A 12,524-nucleotide genomic window follows, 5' to 3' on the forward strand; every position below is an offset into this window, starting at 1 on the left:
AACAGGGTCAGGCTGCCTGGTTTAAAATTCAAACAATGCTTGGCAGTTAACTTCCAGTCACCATCACTGGTGCAGACTCCATGGCATCATCTCTATCAATCAGAATCCACTTGCCAACCAATCAGCACTCTCTTCACATACAGTATAAATTGCTGTTTTCCCCTTATATTGGTATAGTTGCGAAGTGTCCTGATGAATGCAAATCAAAAAGCTTTGACATGTCTCTTTTTTCAGCAATATTCAATTTCTGTACTTTTTTTTTACACAGTGCAGAAGAGGCCCTTTGGCCCATCGAGTCTGCACTGACACATGAGAAACACCTGACCTACCTACCTAATCCCATTTACCAGCGCTTGGCCCATAGCCTTGAATGTTATGACATGCCAAGTGCTCATCCAGGTACTTTTTAAAGGATGTGAGGCAACCCACCTCTACCACCCTCCCAGGCAGTGCATTCTAGACCATCACCACCCTCTGGGTAAAAAGGTTACTATCAAACGACTAACTGATATCATACTTCCAAGTGTCTGTGCCCTCGACTCATTTGCCTTATTTAATAGATTCCTTGCATCGAAGTATGTACTACCAATCACTGAGCAACTCACCTATTGTCTATTTTTTAGCCTTTATTTTGTCTTCCCTCCATACTCATTTACTAGGAGTAGATGTAGATGTCCAGCAGAAACAAGCCAGCAGTCAACAGTTGTCATTTGAAGCACTTGTACAATGAGGAATTAAATAGTGAGTTTGGGGAGGTTACACTGAATGAACTGCAGAAGATGTAGAAGGAAGAATGGTGTTCGCAGTGAAGGAGCAGGACCTGTTGGCTATAAAGGTAGTTGGCTTCATTTTTCAACTGCAGTACCTCGTCATTTGTGCCCATGGCACCTGGTTAATAAAAGGAGATGTGGTGTGAGGCAGAATCATATACTGTAGTTACTTGGATCAGGGTTTGAATTGGAGGTTATCTGTGCAATCATACAAGAAGGTTTCTCTGCACTAAAGTCTATCACGATGATATGACAAAAGTCTATTGTGAAGCATGTGGCAACTCCCAATTGCATCAACACCAGAGCCCCATATGGTACAGGTCTTAAGTACAGTTACGGAATCTCTTCTGCCTTTTTTTCATTCATTCACAAAGCATAGTCATCATTGACAAAACAAACCCTAATTGGTGCTCTTGAGAAGTTGTTAATGAGCTGCCTTTTGCAGACCATGTGGTGGAGATTGTAATGGTTTGGGACTGCTGAATCTCTTGCTATGCCATTTCAAGGGTAATTAAGAACCAACCATGCTGCTGTGCATCTGGAATCCCAGATAGGCCAGATCAGGTAAGATTTCCTTCCTTAAAGGACATTAATTAACCAGGTGTGTTTTTACAACAATCCAATAGTTTCAAGGACACCGTTATGGTGCTAGCATTTTATTCCAGATTTACTTTAATTAACTGAATTCAATTTTACCATCATTTGTGGTGGGATTTGAATTCATGCTCCTGAATCAATAGCCCAGGTTTTTGGATTGCTAGTCCTGTAGCATAACCACTATGCCGCTGTTGTCTCCATGATGCCCCACAATATTTTAGGGGAGGCCTTGGACTGCAATGTACAATTTGCCTGTCCAGCAACCAATGGGATTGGAACCTTGAGTTAGAGCTACATCAACTTCATTGCTGTCCATAGGCAGGATTTTCTGCCCCCACCCTCGGTGGGTGTCATAGCAGGTGGGAGCGGAAAATATCACGAGATTGGAAAAATCAGTTTACCGCCGTTGTAAAAACAGTCCGGGATCGTCCGCTCTAGCCATCAATGGTGGGCCGCATTTCCCATCGCTGCACATTGGGAACTTCATTTTAATACATTATAAGGGCTACCTCACCAGAATCATCTGCCCACAGTGGATCAAGAGGGCATATTGGCGTCCAATTAGACCGACATGTTTCACAAAGGTATATCTGCAACATGCATCTGGCAACCTGCACTTTGCTCTTGGCTTCAGGTTCGTTTGCCTACCTTGCATTGTGCAGCACTTGTGACAACTCAGACTGAGCACCAGGCTTTGCAGGCAGCACCACATTGCTTTCAGGGGTGTGTCAGAGGCAAGTATCTACCTACCAGACCAGCAGTAAGGGGTATGGGCTCCATTGGGGAACGGGGGAAGCTAGCCTGAGGCATGGGAATGTGCTGCAGGGCAAGGGCTCCACCGGAAGGTAAGAGTGGGGACAGTTGCATTCAGACACATGACTGGGGACAGGGTGGTGGGGAAGCATCCTCAGCACCAGGATGGGAAGAGAGTCGGTTACAGAATGACGGAAGTGACTTTGGGCCCGAATGGGAGGATCGCTGGGTGAAGAAGCGCTTCAGTGTTGAGCTTGTAAAGACTGTCCTTGTCCCAGTCCAGGCAGGGGGAGGGCCTGTCAGTCCAGTCTCAGTCATGCTCAGGGTGTTGTGTGCAGTGCGTTGTTGTAACATCACACACATTGGTCTGGGGGATTTCTGGCAACATACAGGGCCGCAGATGGCACACTCAGTCAGGGGAGGCATCTTCAACCTTTAGATGGAGAAAAGGTAATGTGGGGGCATTTGAGGGTGTCGGAAGGGGGGTATTGGGTGCGTAGATGTTTGACTGGGCAAGTGTCCTCAAAATGGGGAGGAGTGAGGTCCACACAGGCGTAGGCACATCTACTTCACCATGTTCTGGGGGTAACAAAGGGACATCCACCACAATCACTATGGGATCAAGGAATACTGGGGGGAGGATTGAGATATCCTTGGAGGGAGGGAAACCTGATTATTAAGCCCTGCAGAACGATGGAAAGGATTTCCACACACACACTGGGTGGGTCCAAGCTGAAACAAAAACAGAAAATGCTGGAAAAACGCAACAGGTGTGACAGCATCTGCGGAGAGAGAAACAGAGTTAATGTTTCGAGTCCGTATGACCCGTCTTCAGAGGTCTCTCTCCAAGATGCTGTCAGACCTGCTGAGTTTTTCCAGTATTTTCTGTTTTTGCTTCAGATTTGCAGCATCCACAGTATTTTGCTTTTATCTTAGTGTCCAAGCTCTAGTAGTGAGACCTCAGCACCACTATCTTCCAACCTGCAGTGATGCCATAGAACAAAATTAAAATGGGGAGATACTCTGCTGGTGAAGGCTCTGAGGGCTGATTGGAGGGCAGGTGCTGGCACCGGGGCGGTGGTGGGGTGCAATTAAAGGGACACCCAACTGAACTGTGGATTCCCAAATGTATAGCTGAGACATGTTAGGAGCCTTTCAATGATAATGCAGGGAATCAGGAAAGTGAAGTAATGACGTGCTTTCATGCGAGACTAATTCTGCAGAGTGGCACTATTCGATTTCCTTGGAGATTCCCCAGAGCGGTAGCGCGTTCCAGAGTAATTAGGTGACTGGACAGGCTTCAGATACGTGTTACAATCCGTGGAGCTGGCGACTTCACAGAAGAGAGGCCTCAGGCCCCCCTTAAATAATTTCAGTTCCTGACTAAACATTTTCCTTGTGTATTCCAAAGAGTGTGGTGTTAAATCCAGTGAGTGAGGATCTAAGCACCCGGGCTGAAAGCAGCACATCCAAGCACTTGGCCAAAGCAATCTCATAGCAGTCAGTCATGTAAAGATGTGGGGAGGTGGGTGGGGGTGTTGGTGCAGGGGAGGTGTACCTTAAAATGAACCCTATGCTGCTGGCCTGGATTTTTGGGGCGATTAGTTTCTGACACTGGGATAAAGCCTTTGAACCCACATTCAGAGATGAGTCATTGATAGAAATAGGACCTTTGCCGGCTGATGCTGAATCATGTCTGTTTCTCATTGATGCTGCAGAGAGGAGGCCATCAGGAAGACAGAGCCTGGATTTATTGCTGCCTGCATAATCATATACAGGCAGGAGAGAAGAAGAAGATTGTGATGGAGGCACTAGGCTTGCCAGAGGGAGGAGCTAAACCTTCAAGACCAAAGGGCAGCAGGTGCCCCTATGGACACAGAAGATGAATCTCACAGAGATATTGTGTGTTTCTCTGAGGGTCTATAGAACTTACATGTCTTATGTGCAGACGAGTGAAAGACAATTTCGCCAATGCCTCCGCATGTCCAGGCATCTGATGATTCAAATTTGCCACATTCTCCAGGAATTGGCACCACGGGGACTGGGAGGGCATCAATTGCCACTGTCTGTGAAAACCTCGACACGAGTAGTGAGTGGGCTCCACTGGGGGCCCTTGTGGGATCTCTCGAGCATCCACTCTCAAATGCATACATGAGGTGACAGACGTCCTTTTCGCTAAGGTCCACAATTATGTCAACGTTGACAGAGATCAAGCAAGCCAGGATGCCAAAGCACTGGGCTTTGCAGTCATTTCCAGATTCCCACAGATGCAGGGTGCCATCAACTACTCTCATGTAACTCACTGGCAACAGGCACTCCAACACATAAACAGGAAAGGCTTCCACTCACTCAACGTACAGCTGGTCTGCGACCATAGGCAAGTTATCATGTGGATTTGCGCTGGATCCCCAGGAAGTGTCCACGACTCATACATCTCAAGTAGATCACAGATCCTGGACATCTTAGAGGGAGCACACAAGATCCAGGGTTGGCTCCTCGGTAATAAGGGATACCCACAAAGGACATGGCTGATGATGCCTGTGGGTTGGCCACAGAATCCTACAGAGATAAGGTACAACAATGCCCATGCCGCTACTCGAGCATTGGTGGAGCACACCATAAAGATGCGATTCCGATGCCTTGACAGATCTGGCAGAACACTCCAGTACACTCCCCAGAGGGTCTCAGGGATCATCGTGGCTTGCTGAACACTGCACAACCTGGCACTGCATGGGGGGGAGGACTTGCAGGATGCTGACATGGAGGAGCTGTACGTCTCCGATGAGGAGGACACTGAAGGGGATGAAGGTGTTGAGTTGGAGGAAGCCGAGGCTGCAGGGAAAGAGGCCATAGCATGGGCCAGATGAGGCAGGCATGTGTGAGAGCCCCTCATAGACACCAGGTTGTACGAAGAGGATGACGAGTTGCAGTGAGTATCCTCTTGGGCAAGTGCCCTCCATCATGGGCTAACATGAATACTAGCGTTGTTATTACTCTCATTTCAACCATGCAATTCAATATGAGAGTGAATAGTTACACTTCAGGCTCACATTGTCCTGATCCTTTGAAGGATAATGAGGAGCACATGTCCTTGCTGAGATGAGGTGCCAACTGGAGGCGGGTATACCGGCATAAGACGCTGTGTCTTCAGGCGTCTATCCAGCATCCCAGTTGCAATGGCAGCCTACAAGAGCCAGGAGCTGTTCCACTATCCTCAGTAGGCTCGTAGCTGCATGCCATCAATTTGACAAAGCTCCTCAAGGAGATCCATCTCCAGCAATGGGACAACGCATTCTGCATAACCTCGATGGTGAAACTGATAAGGTGACACTTGGGCCAAGGCATTTGAGGACATTCTGCAGGTGTATATCTAGCCAGAGATGACTCAATCCTCTGTGTCATCTTCTTCTCTATCACATTAACATCCGGCACACTCAGTTAGGGGTGTTGGCCTTCTTTTATCCTCACCTTACTATGCATGTGGACTGCCTGAGGACGACGATGTTTAACCATTTGCGGGCCAGACATTAAAAAGCCCCCTCTTTAAGACACATATTGTGCCCTCATGGCTAACCCTGGCTCTTGCAAACTCCAAAAATGCTCAGACACCATGAGGCCCTCAAGGTGAGGAATCATTGCTAATCAAGAGCAGACTTCAGCTTCAGTACATCCTTGCTCCTATCCCATTGCCCCCCTCAACATTGTCTAAAGACATGATGTGTGCTTACAAAGCATGCTCAAATGCTCTATCGACACCAAGAATCACCATTTGCAATTAGCATCACACAACTTGGCGAGTGTTTAGGAGATGGGACACACAGCGCTGCATCCCAACATTGTGGCCTTGTGGCCACAATACAATTACAGGTTGAATTGTAGGTTCGAGTGCCAGGGCAGTAATGTGGCTGAGAGGGGCAGAGCTCTGACACCTTGAGGTGGCAAGGTGCTCTCACTTATTGGTGAGCTTAGCAGATGTACACTCGGAAAGTTGGAAACGCGGTTGGCAGACAGGAGCGAACATGAGCTCTGAGCATGGGCTCATAGCATGAAAACCCCGCTGGATGACAGAGAGCACATGGAGTTGCAGGTTATATGACCCTTCTCCATGTGGAAGCAGATCTCTCCTTGTACATTACACCTTCACCTTTCAAAAATGCCGATGAGATAGCAGAACACTGCTGCCATGGCCAAGAATAAAGATGACATGACCCTGCAAAGCATGTGAACCAGCTTCCTTCCACACGCACACTTGACATTAAGGCCGAGGCATTACTGATGTTGAGAATAATCTGAAAAAGGAGCACACACTGTGGTGATATGGAAGGAAACTACATAGATGAGAGGCCCATGATAGCGACATCTGTGCTGAGTGAGGGGAGGCACAACTGTGCCACAGCTGACTGACAGCAACAGAGCTCACCATAAAAAGGAGGCACACACAAGGGGAGTGTGAAATGGGCATGATTCCATTTACAATTGTGAACATCATATACATGTCATGAACACCCTTGTGCTCCTAAATTTTTCAAACTTCCCTAACCCTATGGCTACATCCCTGACACCCATGGTGGAGGCAGCCTGTCAATTGCTATGCCCTGTTGCCTGCGATGACTATGGCAGGCATCCTCTGGAGGAATGAGACCTGGAGGGCCTCAACCTGCTTTGGATGTCCTGCTGTGGGGCAGGTAGACCCTTCTCGGCCTTTGGAGCTGGAGGTGATGGGGTCACAGGAAGAGGGGATTGGGATTGGCTGGGCACTCCTGGAGTCATCTGGGTGGATGTCCCCAGGGTGCCTGGAAGCACGCTACAGTGTGCTTGCACATGAACAGAAGAGCGAGCACATCCTGAGTGGGGCACAGGCAGAGTGGGTATTCGGAATTTGGCGCAAAGCGGGAATTGAACTGGTAAGTCTTTCTCTTTAATTTCTCTTTAATTTTTCTAAGTTCAGTCGTCTGGTTAAAAGGTTGGTAAGGTAGCTGACTCAGCTGACTGTGCGACAGTTAACTGTCAATCACCTGAACCCTGATTAGGGCCTGAATAGGAGTTAATTACTATTTGAAGCTTAACTAGTGATGAGTCAAGTAGCTCTATTTAAGAAAGGGACGATCTGGAAGCACGCTACAGTGTGCTTGCACACAGAACAGGAGAGCGAGCACATCCTGAGTGGGGCACAGCCAGAGTGGTTATTCGAAAATTGGTGCAAAGCGGGAATTCGGTGCATAGGGGACGAGGTGCTCTTTGCATTTTTTCCTTGCTATCCAACTTCTTAAACCTCCAGAGCGTGCTGCAGCAGTAGAGGCTACAAGGGAAAGGAATCACTGGTAAGTAGTGGGTAAGGTATTTACTCCTTTAATTGCTTATAGTTCAAGGTCATTTTGTGGTTTACAGTTTGTATACTCTGCAGTAACGAGGATCTGGAAAGAAGGGCCCTAGAGTAATTGACTTAAAAGGTTTAATTAAAAGGGATAAGTCATGGCAGGAGCGCTCAAAGCCGTGGTGTGCTCCTCGTGCTCCATGTGGGAAGCCGGGGACATTTCCAGTGCCCGGGACCAGCATGTGTGCAGGAAGTGGGCCCAGCTGCAGCTCCTGGAAGCTCGGGTTTCAGAGCTGGAACAGGGGCTGGGGACACTGTGGAGCATCTGCGAGTTTGAGAGCATCGTGGATAGCACGTTTAGAGAGGTGGTCACACCGCAGATACAGGGACTAGAGGAAGGAAGGGAATGGGTGACCACCAGGCAGTCCAAGAGAAACAGGCAGGTAGTTCAGGAGTCCCCTGGGGACTCGCAAATCGGTATTCCATTTTGGAGGCTGATGAGGCTGGTTCCTCCAGGGAGTGCGGACAGAGCCAAGCTTCTGGCACCATAAGCAGCCTGTCTGTACAGGAGAGGAGGAAGAACAATAATAATAGGGGATTTTATAGTCAGGGGAACGGATAGGCGCTACTGTGGCCATCAATGTGACTCCAGGATGGTATATTGCCTCCCTGGTGCCAGGGTCTGGGATGTCACTGAACGACTGCAGGGCATCCTGAAGGGGGAGCATGATAAGGCAGAGGTCATGGTACATGTTGGTACCAATGACATAGGTAGAAAGAGAGATGAGGTCTTGCACCAAGAATTCAGGGAGTTAGGCAGTAGACTAAAAAGCAAGACCTCTCGGGTTGTAATCTCTGGATTACTCCCAGTGCCACGTGCTAGCGAGCTCAGAAATAGGAGAATAACACAGATGAATACGTGGCTTAAGAGTTGGTGCAGGAGGGAGGGTTTTAGATTCCTGGATCACTGGGACCGTTTTTGGGGAAGGTGGGACCTGTACAAGCGGGACGGTCTACATCTGAACCAGAGCGGGACTAACATCCTTGCGGGCGGGTTTGCTAGTGCCGTTGGGAGGAGTTTAAACTAATTTGGCAGGGGGAGGGGACACAGAATATTAGCAGAATAAGGACACATCATAATACAGTAAAACAATCAAATCAGAGGGAGTACAGCTGCAATAAACTTCAAGGGAGTAAGGCAAGGCTGGATGGCCTCTACTATAATGCCAGGGGTATTACAGGTAAAACGGATGAGTTAAGGGTGAGGATTGACATGTGGAATTGTGATATAGTAACCATCACTGGGACATGGTTGAGGGAACGGCAGGATTGGCAACTCAACATTTCGGGATATAGAATCTTCAGGCAAGACAGGGGAAGGGGTAAAAGAGGAGGAGGCATTGCATTATTAGTTAAGGAGTCCGTAACTGCAGTAAGGAGAGATGTTATCTTGGAGGGGGCATCGAATGAAGCTTTGTGTGTACAGCTTAGGAATAAAAAAGGGGGAACCACGTTATTAGGTGTTTATTATAGACCCTCAGATAGTCAGTGGGAAATTGAGGAGCAAATATGTGCACAATTTGTGGAGGTGTGTAAAAACAGTAACAATGGCGTAATTATATTAGGTGATTTCAACTTTCCCAACATTAATTGGGATAGACATAATGTTAAGGGCTTGGATGGAATGGATTTCTTGGAAATGTGTACAGGAGAACTTTTTGGGTCAATATGTAGAGGGTCCAACAAGGGACGGTGCATTGCTGGACCTAATTCTGGGGCATGAAGCCGGACAGGTGGCTGAGGTGGTGGTGGGGGAGCATTTTAGTGATAGCGACCACAACGTGGTATAGTTTAAGTTTGTTACGGACAAAGAAATCGACAAGTTTCAAAAAAATATTTTGGATTGGGGGAGAGTGGATTTTAGTAAAATAAAGCAGGATCTGGCCAAGGCAGACTGGGAACATTACTTGTGGGGAAATCTACAGAGGAGCAGCGGGGGGTGTTCAAAAAGGAAATGGGGAGGGTACAGGCTCAACATGTTCCCTCTAGGGGGATAGGAAGGAGTAACAAGCCCAGAGAACCATGGATGACCAGAGATATTCAGGTTACGATGAGAAGGAAAAGAGAGGCTTTTAGCAGGTACAAGGGAAGCAAATCAGCAGAGGCATTAGTGGAGTACAGACAGTGCAGGATGAAGCTTAAGAAAGCAATTAGGAAAGCAAAGAGAGGATATGAGAAAGCTCTGGCTGGTAAAAGTAGGGAAAATCCCAAGATATTCTATAAGTATATCAATAGTAAGTGGGTAACCAGGGAAAGAGTAGGGCCCATAGGGACCAAGGGGGCAATCTATGGGTGGAACCAGAGGACATTGCTAGAGTGTTGAATGAATACTTCACGTCCATCTTCACCCAACAGAATGAGGATGAAGGTATCGAACTCGGGGAGAGAGACTGCGAGGTTCTTAAGCAAATTAATATAGGGAGTGACAAGGTATTGGAGGTGTTGGTAGGCTTAAAAGTGGACAAATCTCCAGGTCTGGATGATTTGCGTCCCAGACTGCTGAGGGAGACAAGGGAGGAGATCGCAGGGGCTCTGACCCGAATTTTTAATTCCTCTCTGGCCAGAGGGGAGGTGCCAGAGGACTGGAGAACAGCTAATGTGGTTCTGCTATTTAAGAAGGGTTGTAGAGATAAGCCAGGGAACTTCAGGCCAGTGAGTCTCACGTCAGTGGAAGGGAAACTATTGGAGAAATTTCTGAAGGAGAGTATCTATCTCCAGTTGGAGAGGCAAGGTTTGATCAGGGATAGTCAGCATGGCTTTGTCAGAGGGAGGTCATGCCTAACAAATTTGAATTTTTTGAGAAGGTGACCAGGTGTGTAGATGAGGGTAGTGTAGTTGATGTAGTTCATATGGATTTCAGCAAAGCCTTTGACAAGGTCCCACATGGGAGACTTATAAAGAAGGCAGAGGCACATGGGATACAGGGTAATTTGATAAGGTGGATTCAAAATTGGCTTAGTTGTAGGAGGCAGAGGGTGATGACAGAAGGGTGCTTTAATGACTGGAAGCCAGTGTCCAGTGGCATACCACAGGGATCTGTGCTTGATCCCCTATTAGAACCATAGAACCATAGAACACTACAGCACAGAAAACAGGCCATTCGGCCCTTCTAGTCTGTGCCGAAATATTATTCCGCTAGTCCCATTGACCTGCACCTAGTCCATAACCCTCCAGACCTCTCCCATCCATGTATCTATCTAATTTATTCTTAAAACTTAAGAGTGAGCCCACATTTACCACGTCAGATGGTAGCTCGTTCCACACTCTCACCACTCTCTGAGTGAAGAAGTTCCCCCTAATGTTCCCCCTAAACCTTTCCCCTTTCACCATAAAGCCATGTCCTCTCGTGTTTATTTCTCCTAATCTAAGTGGAAAGAGCCTACTCGCATTTACTCTGTTTATACCCCTCACAATTTTGTAAACTTCTATCAAATCTCCCCTCATTCTTCTTTTTCGTCATTTATATAAACGACATAGATGACTATGTGGGGGGTAGGATTAGTAAGTTTTCAGATGACACAAAGGTTGGCTGGGTGGTTAACAGTGAGGTTGAGTGTCTTGGGCTACAGGAAGATATAGACGGGATGGTCAAATGGGCAGATAAGTGGCAGATGGAATTTAACCCTGAAAAGTGTGAGGTGATACACTTTGGAAGGAGTAATTTGACAAGGAAGTATTCAATAAACGGCATGGCACTAGGAAGTTCTGAGGAAGAAAGGGACCTTGGCGTGTGTGTCCATAGATCTCTGAAGCAGGAGGGGCATGTTAGTAGGGTGGTGAAAAAGGCATATGGGACACTTGCCTTTATCTTTCGAGGCATAGATTACAAAAGTAGGGAGGTCATGTTGGAGTTGTATAGAACCTTGGTGAGGCCAAAGCTGGAGTACTGTGTGCAGTTCTGGTCGCCACATTATAGGAAGGATGTGATTGCACTGGAGAGGGTGCAGAGGACATTCACCAGGATGTTGCCTGGGATGAAACATTTAAGTTATGAAGAGAGGCTGGATAGACTTGGGTTGTTTTCGTTGGAGCAGAGAAGACTGAGTGGCGACCTGATCGAGGTGTACACGATTATGAGGGGCATGGACAAGGTGGATAGGGAGCAGCTGTTTCCCTTAGTTGAAGGGTCAGTCACAAGCGGGCATAAGATCAAGATGAGGTTTGGGGGGGATGTGAGGAAAAACCTTTTTACCCAGAGGGTGGTGACGGTCTGGAATGCACTGCCTGGGAGGGTGGTGGAGGCGGGTTGCCTCACATCCTTTAAAAAGTACCTGGATGAGCACTTGGCACGTCATAACATTCAAGGCTATGGGCCAAGTGCTGGTAAATGGGATTAGGTAGGTAGGTCAGGTGTTTCTCACGTGTCGGTGCAGACTCGATGGGCCGAAGGGCCTCTTCTGCACTGTGATTCTGTGATTCTGTGTCGAGCTGCTGGTCCTCCTCCCTATGGGTTCCCGAGGGCCTCTGACTGACCCCCTGAGGAAGGGGCAGTTGGAGTGAGATCAAGGTGCCCTGCACCCCTCTTGCATGGCCAATGATGGATGCCGCCAATGGCTACACCTATGGAGTGCAGCTCCTGCATTAGTGATGTCCTGGGCCAAGGTCTCCATGGCAGCCGCCATCCTGCCAGCATTTACCACGGTGCGTTGTCATGCCGGCACTATCACCTCAGGCTGACCGCGGACGGGCTCCTCCATCGTCCGTTGTAATCTAAGGAATGCAGCTGACGTCCCTTCCTGATGTCCGCATGATTGTTGATGCAGCTCCGAGAACTGATTTAGGGCCAGGTCCGGAGACTCGTCATCTGACTTGGACTCAGAAGAATCCCGGCCTCCAGCAGTCCTCTGAGTGCAGGCGTATTTGGATGTCCATGCCTCCGCCTGCTGTGGACCAAATTTTGCACCGTGCTCACCAGGTTGTGATCCCGAGCCTGGTCTAGAACTATATGCCACCGAGATGGTCATCTCTGCGCTGGTGGAGGGCGTGGATTAGCACTGTGAGGGGTTTTCTCCTGCGGTGTCCTCAGGATC

This window comes from Cetorhinus maximus, chromosome 10 (assembly GCF_964194155.1).
Source record: "Cetorhinus maximus chromosome 10, sCetMax3.hap1.1, whole genome shotgun sequence".
NCBI lineage: Eukaryota > Metazoa > Chordata > Chondrichthyes > Lamniformes > Cetorhinidae > Cetorhinus > Cetorhinus maximus.